Consider the following 17,976-nt stretch of genomic DNA (forward strand, 5'->3'; position numbering starts at 1 on the left):
ATAAATATATATTTTTATTAAGAAAAAATCCTTGATCCTGGGATCATTCTAGTTACTGTCTAATACTCTTATATTTGTTTATATTAAAATTTGTCAAGAAGAGTCCTAGTTAGTCATTGTGTCTACTTTGTTGCATATTAATCTTCAGTATCTTTGTAGTTATTTATCTTCTAAGTTCTGAAGCTACTATGGTTAAAGCCTATGTGATTTCTTATTATTCAAAGCAAATATTATTTCAATGACTATCTATCTGGATATCTCCTAACCATTATTATGGTTATATGTTTCCTCCTAAGCATAGATACTCTCTCTGCAATATGACACTGCATTTTCTTTAACTCTCCTCTGATTGCATAGACAGTGTGCTTTTCATGACTCCTTTTTCCTTGTCCAATAGATACTATAGATTCTCCCCTGATGGTCCTATTTACTTTACAAGTCTTGAACACCACTGACATCTGTATGTCAGAGAGAATTCAGGTTCACATATCCAACATCCTCTTGTACACATTTACTTTATTCTCATACTAACACAAAATTCTTCAATACTAAAATTATAATTGCTCTATCCAGTTATCTACCCTGGTATCCAAGAGGTCATCCTTGACTTCTCTTTCTAATTCCACTACATATATTTAGTTTCTATAGCTACATTCAATGAACTGACAAGTCTTACTGGGTTTTTATCATTTATACATTTTTCAAACCTCCTCTAACATCCATTCTGACTAAAACTATTCTCATTTAAATACTTACTGTCTCTTCTTTAAATTATTGCTACTACAACAGCCATCTTCCCAGGTGGTGCTAGTGATAAAGAACTCTCCTGAAAATGCAGGAGACATAAAAGACTGGGGTTCAATCCCTGGGTCAGGAAGATCCACTGAAGGAGGGCATGGTGTTCCACTCCAGTATTCTTTCCTGGAGAATCCAATGGGCAGAGGAGCCTGGCCGGCTACAGTCCATGGGGCCACAGATAGTCAGATATGACTGAAATGACTTAGCACACACACACAGTGTGCTAGGAGGCGTGGACTGCAAGGAGATCCAACCAGTCCATCCTAAAGGAGATTAGTCTTGAGTGTTCATTAGAAGGACTGATGTTGAAGCTGAAACTCCAATACTTTGTCCACCTGATGCAAAGCTCTGAATCATTTGAAAAGACCCTGATGCGGGGAAAGATGAAGGTGGAAGGAGAAGGGGACGACAGAGGATGAGATGGTTGGATGGCATCACCAACTCAATGGACATGAGTTTGAGTAAACTCTGGGAGCTGGTGATGGACAGGGAGGCCTGGCGTGCTGCAGTCCATGGGGTCGCAAAGAGTCGGACATGACTGAGTGACTGAACTGAACTGAATTGAACTGAAATACAACAGCCAATAACTCTTTTCTAATTTCTAGCTCGTTGTTGCTTAGTGACCTTTTCTATGTTTCTGCTTAAAAGATTTATCTAAAACATAAGCTTAAGTGACTTTATTTGACTTCTATCAAATGTAGACCAAGTATAAGGATTTGAGTGCAAGTAGTTTACATGGGAGGTAATCCTAGAAAACGTCATTATGAACTGAAGTGAGACCGGAGATGAGGAAAATCAATTAATGATATATTAATAAGTCAGTTATCACCTTGGGAAACTGGAGCTCAATCCTGTTGAGGACCTTTTAAAAGAATTGCATATCATACTTCGTAAATGACTGCTAGCATGGCAGAAACCTGTAAAATTTATTCATTAATTTCTATCTCTTACTGGTTGAGGATGACTTGTAAGGTAAGTTGACTTCCAGACACTTCTACCTGCCCCTTGTGAAGGCCAAACAATATCATCAGGGAAAGCTGTCCAATAGAAGAATTGAGTGTGTGTGGTAGGAAACAATTAATGTATACGGGAACTGTAGCTAAAGCTACAATTACCTCTAGTTTGAGCAAAAGGCATTGGAATGAGACTGCGGCAAAATCTGCTGCAACCGACATTACTTTTTATATTTCAAACAGTTTAGTGTCTTACTGGTGCATATAAGATGAATTCTGAACTTCTTCCTGGGTTATAGAAGGGCTTCCACTAATGTCTGTAAAATTCAACAGATCAATTCTTATCACTCCCTGCCTAGTGTGTTTTATTCCAGCACAACCAGGTTGCCTTGTAGATATTAAACACATACTCCTATGTTGCCCCAAACTCATCATCAGCTTTTACCTGACTAATAATTATTGTTCATGATACAAGTAAAGAATTACCTCTTCTGGGATGCCAAACTGAAAACTTCCAGATTTGTATAAGAACTTTTATCCTCCAGTACCATATTACAGTCATGTAATACATTTTCCCCCATATTCCCATTATAGGAAATTTATCTATGCTTGTTTCTTTTACCTCTACTTAACTTTGAGCTCCTTGTCTGTATCGATCTTATTTATTAATTTTTTGTAGTCCTAGTATACGGCCAAGTGTCTGACATAGCAAAATTTGTCACATTTACTGAATAAAACATTAAGCTCTCGGTGTCTCATATGCAAAGAAGTAATTCAATCTGAGCAAGACACATTTTTAGAACACAATGGGCCATAACTCAAAAGTATATTAATTTTCTGTGTGAAATTTTTTTATGGTTTTAGTTCCATTTATGTCAAAACATCTCTTCTATATTCAATCTTAAAGTATGCATTGCATAAACATTTCAAGTGTTCACTTAAGATATAGGAATAAATCAGCATTACTTTAGCTGTCACTAAAAAAAAAAAAAAAAGTATTAAAGACAGATTTCTACATTACCTGTTCACCCACTGTTAAATGATGTGACACTAGGAGATACAATGCAGAACGTGTATACCTGTGGCCCATTATCATTAATTTTCTTGGAATCGACGAAAATTCTTTCAACTCAATTTCCCAGATACCGATTTTTCTAAATTCTTTCTAATAGCACCATCAGAAGTGAAGGGTTTTATTTTTCATATATGATGGATATCCACATATTAAGTTTACCTCATATCTGAAGAAAACCCTATTCTTTTAATTGAAGTACTATGAAAGACCAGTATTGCACTTCCCTACATCTCTACCAAATAGTAATTCTATCTTAATGACTGAATGCAGTTTCACTGAAGATTCATAGTTGCTACACCAATAAAAATGCACATTGTCAAATGACTACAGGTCATAGTATGTATTTGAAATATATATCAATCATGAAAAAGTTTAGAGAAATGAGATAATATAAGAAAGTATCAGTGAAGTGGTTGAAAGTATTTTGTTTAAAATATAATATGGCCAAGTAGAACACGAATCAATAACATATAACAGAAATAGAATAACTCCTCCTAATTTCATTTCTCTTGCTAGTCAGTAAGAAGATGCTTCTTGAATTGCCAGCATCTCTAGTCAGTACTTTCTGTTGAGATCTGACAGATGGGAGCTCAGCAGCAACCACACAGAATGTGACATGTGTATAGATCAGATAATACCTTCTTCACTGGGAGGTTCACTTAGTCCGCCTCAGCACCTTTGACCTTCTTCATCCAATACTTCCTCACAACAGCAAAATTACCAGGCATTTGTGGAATTTTCTATGAACAAAAATATGCCTAGGTCATGTACCATAGGGAACTTTTTTCTAGATACTTTTATTATAAGTGAATAAAAGACATGTTTTCCAGCATAAACATTACAGTCGTTTTTTCTTTAAGTATTGATATTTTTTCCTGTAAATGTTGTCATTTTAAAAATGTTTCCACAAGGAATTTTGGGCTATGTATTTGATGACAGATATACAAATGTTATTACGTTTAAAATATATTTGAAATATGCTGAGTCATATTTAAATAGAGTTTTAAAACTTTAATAAAGCTTAATATTAGTCTATTTTAAACTCACTAATGTCCAGTGGCTCAGTTGGTAAAGAATCCACCTGCAATATGGGAGACCGCCTGTAATGCAGTATATGCAGGTTCAATCCCTGGGTTGGAAACATCTTCTGGAGAAGGAAATGGCAAACACTCCAGTATTCTTGCTTGAGAAATCCCATGGACAGAGAGGAAGCATGTAGGCTACAGTCCATGGGGTCACAAGAGTCAGACACGATTTAGCGACTAAACCACCACCACCACCAATGAAGAAATAAATAGTGTCTTTAAAAAGCATTCAGATGTTTTGTTTTGAAATGGAATTTGGATAGAAGTCCTTACTGTTTCTTCTTACAACGTCTCACTAAATGAAAACACAGGAAAACAAAGTGAAACACAAACAAAAGACTCATAACACTGAAAATCAAGACTGACAGAAAGTTATTATGCTACAGTTAACAGTAATTTCAAAGGATTCAAAGCTGGACTTAGAAAAGTTTTACCAGGGTTGTGATTTCAAATCGTGAAAAGGAAAACCTGGAAAAAGAGAATTACTTTCTTTGCGCCATCCTAGGCTGCGCTCTGACTTGGTGGATCAGGACTTGCCACCAACAGACACTGAGAAACTGTCTCACCCCACCTATCACATGCTGCTTTTTTCCACCATAGCAGTGATGAGTTCCCTCACCATTTATCATCTCCGCCACCCTTGTAAATCTGTCAGAGATTGAAAATTCCAGAAAATTCTGAAAACATATAAAGCAACATGGTTTTCTTCAGTTAAGGGAATGGGGTACAAAACAGATTGTTCCTTCAAAACTGAGTCAAAGAACTCTTATCTGAGAACTAATAAAAAATTATTCCATGAAATAGTAATATTATTGCCCTTAATCGATAGATACAAATGTCAAAACTAGACAGAATGCATCGTTTTACTAAGATCATGTTGTCATCTGTAGCAAGTGTAAATAATAATGCTGAGATGTGAACTCATGAAATCTAATGTTAGAGGGTAGAGTCTAAAAACAACCATAATAGACACAGTTAAACTAATAGTAATAAGGATTAATTGTGTGCTTACTCTGTACCAAGTGGAGAAGGAAATGGCAACCTACTCCAGTATTCTTGCCTGGAGAATCTCCATGAACAGAGGAGCCCGGATCACAAAGAGTCTGACAGGACTGAAGTGATTTAGCATGCACACACTGTGCCAAGTATTATGTTAGATTTTTTAAAAAAATTTTTGATTGTTTTATTGAGGTCTGATTTATACTCCATACAATTAACCTATTTAAAATGTACAATTCAGTGGTTTTGGTATACTCATGGAATTGTGTAACCATCACCATCTGTTTTATAACATAACTATCACTCCAAAAAGGGAATGGCAAGCCACTTCAGTATTCTTGCCTTGAGAACCCCATGAACAGCATGAAAAGGCAAAATGATAGGATACCAAAAGAGGAACTCTCCAGGTCATTAGGTGCCCAATATGCTACTGGAGATCAGTGGAGAAGTTACTCCAGAAAGAATGAAGGGTGAAGGGTTAATAGGGTAGCAGAGATGTGCCTGCAAAAGGGTCTCTCTGCTCAGGCTGAGCGTCCTTGCATATGAGGCGTTCTGCCAAAGAGTCTGGATACAGCCTTGAGTTTAATGGTCCCTTGCAAACGAGGGAGCATTCCCTTCTTGAGATAAGAGGGAGATGAGGGCTTTGTGCAGACTCTGCAGTAGACAGAGATTTCACTCCCCTTTGCTGTACGATAACATGTATGCACCTGCACTGTACTGAAAAGGCTTATTCTTACAGTCTGGAATTCTGCCTAAGGAGGGCTTTATAATAATAAACGGCAATTAGTTTGCCCAGTTCTGTTCCTCTGGCCAGAGTGGTGTCCTGTCTGTCTCTTGTGTGTCTTGTATGTTCTGTGTCATTTCACTTGTAGTAACCAACAAAGGGATTGAGCCAAAACAAAAACAATACCCAGTTGTGCATGAGACTGGTGTTAGAAGCAAGATCCGATGCTGTAAAGAGCAATATTGCATAGAAACCTGGAATGTCAGGTCCATGAATCAAGGCAAATTGGAAGTGGTCAAACAAGAGATGGCAAGGGTGAACGTCGACATTCTAGGAATCAGCGAACTAAAATGGACTGGAATGGGTGAATTTAACTCAGGTGACCATTGTATCTACTACTGCGGGCAGGAATCTCTTAGAAGAAATGGAGTAGCCATCATGGTCAGCAAAAGAGTCCAAAATGCAGTACTTGGAGGCAATCTCAAAAACGACAGAATGATCTCTGTTCGTCTCCAAGGCAAACCATTCAATATCACAGTAATTCAAGTCTATGCCCCAACCAGTAATGCTGAAGAAGCTGAAGTTGAATGGTTTTATGAAGACCTACAAGACCTTTTAGAACTAACACCCAAAAAAGATGTCCTTTTCATTATAGGGGACTGGAATGCAAAAGTAGGAAGTCAAGAAACACCTGGAGTAACAGGAAAATTTGGCCTTGGAATGGGGAATGAAGCAGAGCAAAGTCTAATAGAGTTTTGCCAAGAAAATGCACTGGTCATAGCAAACACCCTCTTCCAACAACACAAGAGAAGACTCTACACATGGACATCACCAGATGGTCAACACCAAAATCAGATTGATTATATTCTTTGCAGCCAAAGATGGAGAAGCTGTATACAGTCAATAAAAACAAGACCAGGAGCTGACTGTGGCTCAGATCATGAACTCCTTATTACCAAATTCAAACTTAAATTGAAGAAAGTAGGGAAAAACGCTAGACCATTCAGGTATGACTTCAATCAAATCCCTTATGGTTGTACAGCAGAAGTGAGAAATAGATTTAAGGGCCTAGATCTGATAGATAGAGTGCCTGATGAACTATGGAATGAGGTTCGTGACATTGTACAGGACACAGGGATCAAGACCATCCTCACGGAAAAGAAATGCAAAAAAACAAAATGGCTGTCTGGGGAGGCCTTACAAATAGCTGTGAAAAGGAAAGAGGCAAAAAAGCAAAGGAGAAAAGGAAAGATATAAGCATCTGAATGCAGAGTTCCAAAGAATAGCAAGGAAAGATAAGAAAGCCTTCTTCAGCGATCAATGCAAAGAAATCGAGGAAAACAACAGAATGGGAAAGACTAGAGATCTCTTCAAGAAAATTAGAGATACCAAGGGAATATTACATGCAAAGATGGGCTCGATAAAGGAAAGAAATGGTATGGACCTAACAGAAGCAGAAGATATTAAGAAGAGGTGACAAGAATACACGGAAGAACTGTACAAAAAAGATCTTCATGATCCAGATAATCATGATGATGTGATCACTCAAGTAGAGCCAGACATCCTGGAATGTGAAGTCAAGTGGGCCTTAGAAAGCATCACTACGAACAAAGCTAGTGGAGGTGATGGAATTCCAGTTGAACTATTTCAAATCCTGGAAGATGATGCTGTGAAAGTGCTGCACTCAATATGCCAACAAATTTGGAAGACTCAGCAGTGGCCACAGGACTGGAAAAGGTCAGTTTTCATTTCAATCCCAAAGAAAGGCAATGCCAAAGAATGCTCAAAGTGCTGAACAATGTCACTCATCTCACATGCTAGTAAAGTAATGCTCAAAATTCTCCAAGCCAGGCTTCAGCAATGCGTGAACCGTGAAATTCCAGATGTTCAAGCTGGTTTCAGAAAAGGCAGAGGAACCAGAGATCAAATTGCTAACATCTCCTGGATCATTGAAAAAGCAAGAGAGTTCCAGAAAAACATCTATTTCTGCTTTGTTGACTGTGCCAACGCCTTTGACTGTGTGGATCACAATAAACTGCGGAAAATACTGAAAGAGATGGGAATACCAGACCACCTGATTTGCCTCTTGAGAAATCTGTATGCAGGTCAGGAAGCAACAGTTAGAACTGGACATGGAACAACAGACTGGGTCCAAATAGGAAAAGGAGTATGTCAAGGCTGTATATTGTCACCCTGTTTATTTAACTTATATGCAGAGTACGTCATGAGAAACGCTGGACTGGAAGAAACACAAGCTGGAATCAAGATTGCCAGGAGAAATATCAATAATCTCAGATATGCAGATGACACCACCCTTATGGCAGAAAGTGAAGAGGAACTAAAAGGCCTCTTGATGAAAGTGAAAGAGGAGAGTGAAAAAGTTGTCTTAAAGCTCAACATTCAGAAAACGAAGATCATGGCATCTGGTCCCATCACTTCATCGCAAATAGATGGGGAAACAGTGGAAACAGTGTCAGACTTTATTTTTTGGGGGGCTCCAAAATCACCACATATGGTGACTGTAGCCATGAAATTAAAAGACGTTTACTCCTTGGAAGAAAAGTTATGACCAACCCAGATAGCATATTCAAAAGCAGGGACATTACTTTGCCAACTAAGGTTCGTCTAGTCAAGGCTATGGTTTTTCCTGTGGTCATGTATGGATGCGAGAGTTGGACTGTGAAGAAGGCTGAGCACCGAAGAATTGATGCGTTTGAAGTGTGGTGTTGGAGAAGACTCTTGAGAGTCCCTTGGATTGCAAGGAGATCCAACCAGTCCATTCTGAAGGAGATCAACCCTGGGATTTCTTTGGAGGGAATGATGCTGAAGCTGAGACTCCAATACTTTGGCCACCTCATGCGAAGAGTTGACTCATTGGAAAAGACCCTGATGCTGGGAGGGATTGGGGGCAGGAGGAGAAGGGGACGACCGAGGATGGGATGGCTTGATGGCATCACAGACTCAATGGACATGAATCTGAGTGAACTCCAGGAGATGGTGATGGACAGGTAGGCCTGGCGTGGTGCGATTCATGGGGTCGCAAAGAGTCGGACACGACTGAGTGACTGAACTGAACTGAACTGATCACTCCACAAAGGAAATCCTTTACCATCTAGCTCTTAACCACAAACCCATCATTTCCTCCAGCTTTAGCCAAAATTGTATATACTTGAGGTATACAACATAATTTTATACACATAGTTGAATCATTATTAAGATCAAACTAAATATATTATCTCTTCACATATCTACCATTTTTTTGTATGTGTGTAAGTGTGTGAGTAAAACACGTGAAATCTATTGTCTTGGCAAATTTCCAGCATGCAGCACAGAATCATTGGCTATAGTCATCATGCTGTACCTTACATCCCTAGACTTATTCATCCTGCATAACTTCAGTTGGTAGCCTTTGACCAATATCTCCTCTTTTCCCCACTTCCCTAACCTGGTAACCACCATTCTGCTCAACTTATGTATTCAACATTTTATTAAAATCCACATAAAAGTGATATCATGAAGTGTTGTTGTTGTTGTTTTTTGTTTGTTTGTTTGTTTGTTTTCCCTCTCTCTGTGTGTCTGGCTTATTTTATTTAGTGTAATGCTCTGAGTTCCACCCATGTGATTGTAAAGACAGGGTTTCCTTCTTTCTCATGGGTAAATATTTTATTGTATTTGTGTGTGTGTGTGTGTGTGTGTGTGTGTGTGTGTGTGTGTGTGTGGAGAAGGCAATGGCATCCCACTCCAGTACTCTTGCCTGGAAAATCCCATGGGTGGAGAAGCCTGGTAGGCTGCAGTCCATGGGGTCGCAAAGAGTCCGACATGACTGAGTGACTTCACTTTCACTTTTCACTTTCATGCATTGGAGAAGGAAATGGCAACCCACTCCAGTGTTCTTGCCTGGAGAATCCCAGGGATGGGGGAGCCTGGTGGGCTGCCATCTATGGGGTCACGCAGAGTCGGACATGACTGAAGCGACTTAGCAGCAGCAGTGTGTGTGTGTGTGTGTGTGTGTGTGTGTGTGTGTGTGTGTTCTCATCACTTCAGTCATGTCTGAGTCTTTGGGACCCTGTGGACTGTAGCTCACCAGGCTCCTCTGTCCATGAGATTCTCCAGATAAGAATACTGGAGTGGGTTGCCATTGCCTCCTCCCCTCTATCTACAGTGTCTGCTGAATTTGCAGGTGGGGTCTTTACCACTAGTGTCACCTGGGAAGCACACACACACTAAATATATATGTATCTTTTTTATTCATTTATCTTTATTCTTTATCTTCTTTATTCATTTGCTCATTGAAGAACACATAGTTTGTTTACACATCTTCCCTACGGTGAATAATGCTGCAATAAACACAGGAGTTTAGATATATTTCCAGTATCCTGTTTTTATCTGGGGGGTGGGATATGCACCCAGAAGTGGGATTGCTGGATCATATGGTAGTACTATTTTTAATTTTTGAGTAATTGTCATTGTATTTTCCATACAGGCTACATCAATTTACATTCCCATCAATAGTGTATGAGTGTTCACATCCTTGCCAACACTTGTTATTTCTTATCTTTTTGATGACAGCCATTTTAACAGGTCTGAGGTGATATCTTATTAGGATTTTGATTGCATTTCACTGATGATTAGTGATGTTGGGCATATTATCATGTACTTCTTGGACATTTGTATGTCTTTGGAAAAATGCCTATTCCAGTCCTTTGTTATTAATAGATTCTTTACAAGCATAATCTCATTAGGGCTTCTGAACAATTGTCTGATGAATGATTACCCATTTTATCAATCAGAAAGAAGACTGTTAAGTGTAATAACTTTTGCAATTTCATATCTCTGCCACCAATGCTGTGACATAATTGATTCAAGTTTAATACTTCTGCTCCTGACCCTGTGACAAAATTTATTCAAACTCTTGTGGAAACTCTTGTCTCTAGACTGAGACAATATGATTTCTTTCTTTGGAATTCTGAACTGGGTAATAGAGCCAGTTAATTTCTATATCTTGATGGGCTGTGAGGTAGCTGAGTGGCCATTTCCTGCTATATAAAAATAGAGATAATGAGGGGAGTAAGAGAGAAGAGCAAAGGCAGTAAGACAAAAGAAGAAAGAAGCAGGAATGAGAAAGTAAATCTGGATCTACTTCCAATCTTGTTGTTTTACCTAATTAACACCAAGGTGCCTCCTAGTCCTACTTTGTGTCTACCACCTCTCTGATTATATATTAAATTTTGTTTTAACTAAATTGGAATGGAGATGGATTTTTATAATAGTTACATATGTTAATAAAAACAAATCAAAAGATAATCTTGGTTATTATTTTGAGATGGGGTTTATTTCCTGTTTTCTTGTTAATATTTTTGTTGCATTTGCCAAATATTTTACTCTTCTAATGAAGTAAATTACACATTAGATTAAGTGAAGAGAAATTTAACTACTTTATCTGATAAATATACATTAAGTTGTATGTTAAAATTAAAGATTTACAAAACCAGTTTGACAGTGACAGAGAAATACTGAGTTCCTATCAGAAGTCTTTATGACACATGTTTTGCAGAAATGTTCATCAAAATGTTTATGCTAATCTTTTTAGTATATACCTGTTTTTAATAGATGCTATAGAAAAAAATTATGTGTTTTCATATGCATGTATATGTATACACACACATATATGTTCTACTAATTGAAAAATATATTGCATGGAAATGTTTATTTTTTCTTAAAGAAAAAGCAAAAGACTTCAAAACAAGCAATGCAAAAAGATGACACTAATATTAATGGGCAAACAATAAATACATGGGTAGTTTTATGTCTGCTGCTGCTAAGTCGCTTCAGTTGTGTCCGACTCTGTGTGACCCCATAGACGATAGCCCACCAGGCTCCGCCATCCCTGGGATTCTCCACGGAAGAACACTGGAGTGAGTTGCCATTTCCTTCTCCAATGCATGAAAATGAAAAGTGAAAGTGAGGTCTAGAATTAGCTAAAAATGAGCCAAATTATACCTAGTGAATGTTAAGTGCAAAATTTTAGACTTATTAAGGCTTATATTCTTAACATTAAACAATTAATAATTAAACAAAATTATTCAAGTGTTATTTCACAGTACCTACATAATGTGAAAACTCAGCCTAAGTCTTATCATGAAAAGTATAATATCTGATTATAAAGATTAGGGGTTTTTTTTTAATTAGTAGCACGTATTTACTATAATAATGATAGGAATATAAGGCTTCAAACTAAAATGATATGTATTTTCATGACAGAACAATTGACTATTTCAATTTCTTAGCTTCCATTACTTAGTGTCTCCATAGTTAAGACATCATTTTTATCTTACATTAAAAACAAAATCTTAATGAATTGGTTGTAGTGATTTTTCAGAAAGAGTAACATGCATTTTTTAGAATTCAAGCAACAGCTTGTTATAACTTGCTTTTAATTTCACAAAAATAAAGTACTTTTTTCCTTTTTTAACTATTCAGAAGTACTTATTTCAAGTATTTGAATGTTTCCTACATGAATTCTCAAATTTGACATCTTTTAAAAATATTATTTTATATATCTAAATCCTATTTTTTAATGTATAGCTATTGCAAGTTTAAAATCCACCTCATGTAAAATTTTCTTTAAGAAAGAATATATAGGTATTTTTGCTTTCTTCTCAATTAGCAGTTGCAAATTGAGAAACTACCTTTTAGTCTACATTTCACTTACTTGTTATAGAAATTGGATGCAGGCAGATTGGCATCTGACTTAATAAAAATCATGGCAAAAGCATCACGTCTGTCCTATATGAACCAATTAACTTCATATGGAGAAATACTTATTTCTTGCCTCAGAGTAAAGATATATTTCTATTGACTTGTTGGAAATATCATACACCCTTAAATTCAAAGTATCAGTTCAGTTCAGTTCAGTCTCTCAGTCATGTCCGACTCTTTGCAACCGCATGAATCACAGCACGCCAGGCCTCCCTGTCGATCATCATCTCCCGGAGTTCACTCAGATTCAAGTCCATCGAGTCAGTGATGCCATCCAGCCATCTCATCCTCTGTCATCCCCTTCTCCTCCTGCCCCCAATCCCTCCCAGCATCAGTCTTTTCCAATGAGTCAGCTCTTCACATGAGGTGGCCAAAGTATTGGAGTTTCAGCCCCAGCATCAGTCCTTCCAAAGAACACCCAGGACTGATCTCCTTTAGAATGGACTGGTTGGATCTCCTTGCAATCCAAGGGACTCTCAGGAGTCTTCTCCAAAGTATAATGCCTCCAATAACATTACTGAGTACCTGACAGGGTACAGCCTATTTATTAAGTTCAAACCAATGAATCATCATTTACTGAAGGCACATATAAGTTAAGAAGGATATAGAACCACACTTTTGAAGGCTTAGGTTCTCAAGCCATTTGAGCCTGTTAGAATTTTTACTGACCAAGGTTTTTATTAAGTCTTATTTACCTTCCTGGGCTTTCCTGGTAGCTCAGCTGGTAAACAATCCATCTGCAGTACAGAAAATCCAGTTTGATTCCTGAGTTGGGAGAATTCCCTGAAGAAGGGATAGGCTACCCACTCCAGTATTCTTGGGGTTCCCTGGTTGCTCTAATGATAAAGAATCTGCCTGCAATGCTGGAGACCTGGGTTTGATCCCTGGGTTGGGAAGATCCTGGAAGGAGGGCATGGCAACCCACTTCAGTATTCTTGCCTGGAGAAACCTAATGGACAGAGGAGCCTGGTGGGCTACAGTCCTTTGGGTCACAAAGAGTCGGACATGACTGGGTGACTAAGCACAGCACAGCATGTATTTTCCTAGAGTAATAAATGTTTATTTCTCTAAAGGAAATATTTTAGTTTCACCCATAGAAGAGATTACAAAGTATTACCACATAAAATACCCTTAACTTGAATGAATTTATTTGAGAAAAATTAGTAAGTTAATAACATATGTTTGATTATTTTTTAAAAATGCATTCTGTGGATCCCTGTCTCCTATAAGTGAGTGGAGATATTTTATTTCCCTTGGCATGCTCTGAAAGTGAAAGTGAAGTTGCTCAGTCATGTCCGAATCTTTGAGACCCTATTGACTGTAGCCTACAAGGCTCCTCAGTCCATGGGATTTTCCAGGCAAGAATACTGAAGAAGGTTGCCATTTCCTTCTCCAGGAGATCTTCCCAACCCAGGGATTGAACCCAGGTCTCCTGCATTGTAGGCAGACACTTTACTGTCTGAACCACCAGGGAAGTCCTTGGCATGCTCTGGACATATCTATATTCAGTAAAGTTTGAAGTAATTAATCTGGGAAAATTTATAGAAAACAAACAAGTCTGTATAATTACTTTGAGGAGAGAAAATCTATATATTCCTATTGAAACCTATATCTAATCTTTGACACTTGAAATTCTACTTAATTTATGAACTTTTTAAAAAGTCACACCTTTAAAACAAAAAAACATAAGCACAAATTAAACTGAATTTAAGACAAAAAACAGACAGGAACAGTTGTATGCAGGGATAAATGAAACTGTAAACAGAAAAGCAGCAGAGAATATCTATAAAATCTAGAAATTGTTCTTGAGGAAGTTAACAGGTGTAAACTTCTGGTGGGATGGATCATGGGAAAAAAAAAGACAAAGTTTACCAATACAGGAATATAATAGGGAGAAATTGCCACAGATTTTATACACATTCACAGGATAATAAAGAGACATTAAGAACAATTTTATGCCTGTCCATTTGCTGTATGAAATGAATACATCCTTTAAAATAAAACTATCAAAGCTACCTTAAGTAGAAATGGATAACATAAGTATTACTCTAGCTATTCAGTTCAGTTCAGTTGCTCAGTCATGTCCGACTCTTTGCGACCCCATGAATCGCAGCATGCCAGGCCTTCCTGTCTATTACCAACTTCCGGAGTTCACTCAGACTCAACGTCCATCGAGTCAGTGATGCCATCCAGCCATCTCATCCTCTGTCGTCCCCTTCTCCTCCTGCCCCCAATCCCTCCCAGCATCAGAGTCTTTTCCAATGAGTCAACTCTTCGCATGAGGTGGCCATTAAAGATACTGAATTCAAAGTTTAAAGCTTTCCAAAGATCTAAACCCTGACAAAGAATCTTCACTAGATAAATCTACTAACCAAAATAAATAATACCAATTCCACCAAAATATTTCCAGACAATAAGAGAGGAGAGCTATTTTGTTACTCATTGTAAGAGCCCTTCATTATGTAGATACAAAACTGGAAGCAGACTTTATAAGAAAATACAACTATAGCCCTCATGGACAAAGAAAAAAGTATCACTATCATCATCATCATTGTCTCTCTTCCTTTCTCTCCGAAGTGTTTTCTTTCAGAGTAGAATTTACAGTAGGCAGTCTGTTCAACTTTCAAAAATGAACTAATAGGCTGTAATCTAAAACTAATAATCAAACTCAAAGTAACAAGGTAGGTTCATTTTGATAGATGTAGCAATGGATTTTGCAAAGTTTAAGATCCATGTTATCAAAATATTTGCACAAACTAATAAAAGGATAACTTGTTCAGCTTGATAAAGGGTATCTCAAAAATGTGCTCTCTCCCTAAAATCAGAAACAGGACAAGAATGTCTCTTCTCACCACTCACTTTCAAACTTGTACTGGAGATTCTTGCCAGTAAAATCATGGACTATGAAATGAAAGGCATTTATTTTGGAAAGGAAAAACTAAGCTGTTTCTATCTGCAGATGACCTAATTTTCTATGCAGAAAATCTCAAGGAATCTAAAAGAAGCTGTCATCTATAGTAAGTATGTCACAGGGCAAAAGGTCAACATACAGAAATCAATTTTATTTGTTTGAAGTAGCAATCAACACTTGAAACAGTTCAGTAAATCAGTCCTGTCTGACTCTTTGCGACCCCTGGACTGCAGCACACCAAGCTTCCCTGTCCAACACAAGCTTCCAGACCCTGTTCAAACTCATGTCCATCGAGTCGGTGATGCCACCCATCCAACCATCTCATCCTCTGTCATCCCCTTCTCCTCCTGCTTTCAATCATTCCCAGCATTGGGGTCTTTTCCAATGAGTCAGTTCTTTGCATCAGGTGGCCAAAGTATTGGAGTTTCATCTTCAGCATCATCCTTCCAATGAATATTCAGGATTGACTTCCCTTAGGAATGACTGGTCTGATATCGTTGCAGTGCAAGGGACTCTCAAGAATCTTCCTCAACACCACAGTTCAGAAGCATCAGTTCTTTGGCACTCAGCTTTCTCCAACTCTCACATTCATACATGACTACTGCCTAGACAGACCTTTGTCAGCAAAGTAAGGCTTCTGCTTTTTAATATGCTGTCTATATTGGTCATAGCTTTTTTCCAAGGAGCAAATGTCTCTTAATTTCATGGCTGCAGTTACCATTTGCAGTGATTTTGGAGCCCAAGAAAACAAAGTCTGTCACTTTTAGTTTCCCCATCCATTTGCCATGAAGTGATGCGACCAGATGCCACGATCTTTGTTTTTTGAATGCTGAGTTTTAAGCCAATTTTTTCACTCTCTCTTTAGTTCTTCACTTTCTGTCATAAGGGTGGTGTCATCTGCATATCTGAGGTAACTGATATTTCTCTCAGCAATCTTGATTCTAGCTTGTACTTCATCCAGTCTGGTATTTTAAATTATGTACTCTGCATAGGCTATTAATAAGCAGAGTGACAATATACAGCCTTGTCATATTCCTTTCCCAATTTGGAAGCAGCCCATTGTTCCACGTCCAGTTCTAACTGTTTGTTTCTTGACCTGCATACAGATTTCTCAGGAGGCAGGTAAGGTGGTCTGATATTCCCATCTCTTGAAGAATTTTCCACAATTTGTTGTGATCCACATAGTCAAAGGCTTTCGCTTAACCGATAAAGCAGAAATAGATGTTTTTTGGACTCTCTTTCTTTTTCTATGATCCTGTGGATGTTGGCAATTTGAACTCTGGTTCCTCTACCCTTTCTAAAACCAGCATCTGGAAGTTGAACATCTGGAAGTTCGTGGTTCACATATTGTTGAAGCCTGTCCTGGAGAATTTTGAGCATCGCTTTGCTAGCATGTGAGATGACTGCAAATGTGGTAATTTGAACATTCTTCGGCATTGCCTTTCTTAGGGATTGAAATGAAAAAAAAATGATCTTTTCCAGTCCCATGCCAATGCTGAGTTTTCCAAATTTGCTGGCATATTGAGTACAGAAATTTAAGCATCATCTTATAGGATTTGAATTAGCTCACCTGGAATTCCATCACCTCCATTAGCTTTGTTCATAGTGATGCTTCCTAAGACCCACCTGACTTCACATTCCAGGATTCTGGCTCTATGTGAGTGATCGAATCATTGTGGTTATCTGGATCATTAAAATCTTTTTTGTATAGTTCTTCCGTGTATTCTTGCCACCTCTTCTTAATATCTTCTGCTTCTATTAGGGCCATACCATTTCTGTCCTTTTTTCTGCCCATCTTCAATGAAATGTTCCCTAGGTATACCTAATTTTCTTGAAGAGATCTTTAGTCTTTCCCCATTCTCTTCATTTCCTCTATTTTTTTGCATTGATAACTGAGGAAGGCTTTCTTATCTCTCCTTACTATTCTTTGGAACTCTGAATTCATATGGGTATATCTTTCTTTTTCAAAAATGACAGAATAATCTCTGATTGTTTCCAAGGAAAACCATTCAATATCACAGTAATCCAAGTCTATGCCCCAACCAGTGATGCTGAAAACACTGAAGTTGAACAGTTATATTAAGACCTACAAGACTTTCTAGAACTAACACCCCAAAAAGATGACCTTTCATCATAGGGGACTGTAATTCAGAAGTAGTAAGTCAAGAGATACCTGGAGTAACAGGCAAGTTTGGCCTTGGAGTACAAAATGAAGCAAGGCAAAGTCTAACAGAGTTTTGCCGAGAGAACACACCAGTCATAGCAAACACCTTTTTCCAACAACGCAAGAGAAGATTACACATTAACATGGTCAATACTGAAATCAGATTGGTTATACTCTGCAGTAAAAAAATGGAGAATCTCTATACAGTCAGCAAAAACAAGACTGGGAGCTGTCTGTAGCTTATATCATGAAACCTTATTGTAAAATTCAGACTTCAATTGAAGAAAGTAGGGAAAACCAATAGACCATGCAGATATGAACTAAATCAAATCCCTTACGATTATACAGCAGAAGTGACAAATAGATTCAAGGAATTAGATCTGATAGTCAGAGTGCCTGAAGAACTATGGCTGGAGGTTTGTGACATTATACAGGAGGTCAAGACCATCTCCAAGGAAAAGAAATGCAAAAAGGCAAAATGATTATCTGAGGAAGCCTTACAAATAGC

This window comes from Ovis canadensis, chromosome 2, assembly GCF_042477335.2.
Source record: "Ovis canadensis isolate MfBH-ARS-UI-01 breed Bighorn chromosome 2, ARS-UI_OviCan_v2, whole genome shotgun sequence".
Classification (NCBI taxonomy): Eukaryota; Metazoa; Chordata; class Mammalia; order Artiodactyla; family Bovidae; genus Ovis; species Ovis canadensis.